Below are 2192 nucleotides of genomic sequence, written 5' to 3' on the forward strand. Positions count from 1 at the left end.
AGGTTTGGAGCGTAGTTTCGACGTGTAGTTGATTCTCTGAAAAACGTTATAACATCCTTTACAGTGGCGACAGTATTTCTAATTTCTGGCACTGCGTTCGCATCATTCACAACAAGGTTGAGTTTGTGACTTGAGCAATGAAAATATAAAGCACGAGGATATTTTTTTCTCAAAATGGCTTGTACGCCACCCTCTTTCCCTGCCATTGTAGAACAGCCATCGAATCCAAACCCTACGCAATCTTCGGTTGGGAGGTTAGAACTAAACAAGAAATTGTCAATTGCTTCGGCAATTGCTGAAGCATTTTGTGCTTTTAGTTCAACGAACCCTACAAATTCTTCTCTGATTTTTCTTTTGCTTTCGTCGTAGAACCGCACGCCTATTGACAGCTATTCTTTCCCAGCTACGTCTGCTGTTTCATCAGCTAAGACTGCGTAAGCCATGGTCTTCTGAACCTCACTTATTATATTCTCCTTAATAACTTCGCCACATAAATTTATCAATTCGTTTTGTATTTTTGGCGATGTGTAAACTGCATTGCGACTGCACTTTTCCAGGTGACTCTTTAATTTGTCGTCCCCTGAATTGATTCTCAACTTCAATAAATCTAATAAAACACCCTCATCTGCTTGTTTTCCCCTAAGAGGCATATCATGTGTACCGCAAAATACTATACATGAAATAATTGATGACAATATTTGTCTGTTTTCATCGATTGCTTTTTGGTGTCCACTTTGCAGTTGGATGTCTACAGGAACATTTTCAAGAAAATTTATTGCAGCATTTGTCGCTGTTAGGTGAAGGTTGGTCGTTGCATGCTTTCGGCAGTCTTCATGCATATTTTTGAACTTTATATATAGCCTGACCATAAATGATCCCAAAATTCCTCTCACAGTGCTGATGGGCGGAGGGAACAAAACACAATGCTTACAAAGAGCGCCTTTTAGTCGCTTGGAATATACTAGCCATGGTGCATATTGATCCAACCAAGCATGATTAAATTTTCTTTTCAATGCATCACTTACAAAATCGTAATTTCTGGGCGGGATCCAAGGATTTTGTAACAACTCCCTCTTCTTTTCCGTCAATAGCTGGGTAGCCAACCCAACATAACGACCTAGATCATTTTCATGATAGCCATCGTCCACTATAATTTCATGATCGACGTTGACGTCATAAGTTTGTTGGGATGTCGATGGAGAAGAATAGTCGGCAACAGATATATTTACAGGTTCTGCTGGAGAATGTGACGCTTGTCCAATGTTAGCATGCAATGATCTTGGCATTACATGAGTAGTTTTATCATGGTTGTCATTTTCATCGCTTCCACTGCTACTTTCCCGACCTTTTTTTCTTTTTTCGCGTGTTGTACATAAAAAATAGATACACAAAATTACTCTTACAGTATTTAGGCATAGGACGAAAATAAAGATCAAGATAATACCTATAAAAACATCACATTCAAATATCATTTACTTCCTATAAGAGAGCCCCCCTTAAACAAATCAAATAATCATATTAGGTACATATGTGTTTTGTTTTGACTCACCTCTTTCAAAGAATTTCCTGATATCCATTTGACGGAGTAATATTTCCAGTTGTTGCGCAGTAAACGTAAATCTCGTGTCGCCGCAACTAAACTATAAGACACTATGGCGAATGAAATATTCGCTCGTATTAAACTCCGAACTGAATTGAATTGTATTCGAACTGAATTGCCTTGCTCTGCCTCACGATCCCGCTTATATATTCAAATATTAGAAGAGCTCCCGAAATACGTAGAAAATACTCGACTCTATTTCCATCCTTGTCTCATACTTGCTATCACTGCACTGTCTTTCCTTTCCAGAATAGTCCATGCTAGAACGTTCTTCGTGGTATTGCTATTCAATACAAGATGTCGCTATTGACCGTATAAATTGATGCTATTTCTCTTTACTGGAAAAAGTACTGTCATCCGTAACTAGATAGCGCTAGATGTTGTTTTCTCCAAATTATATTCGGCTTTAATCCTAGATGGCTCTGATTGTCTCGTCGGGAGCGGAAACTACGAGATGCGACGGTTTCGCGGGAGATTTAAATTATATTGCGTCGCTAACAGTATACTATATCGAATGTTGTAGAATATTTAATTATAGATAAAAAAATATTAAATCAAAATATCTGACTGAAAAGATATTTTGTTTCCAACA

Source organism: Anoplophora glabripennis, unplaced genomic scaffold, assembly GCF_000390285.2.
Source record: "Anoplophora glabripennis isolate ALB-LARVAE unplaced genomic scaffold, Agla_2.0 scaffold1473, whole genome shotgun sequence".
In the NCBI taxonomy this organism is placed as follows: Eukaryota; Metazoa; Arthropoda; class Insecta; order Coleoptera; family Cerambycidae; genus Anoplophora; species Anoplophora glabripennis.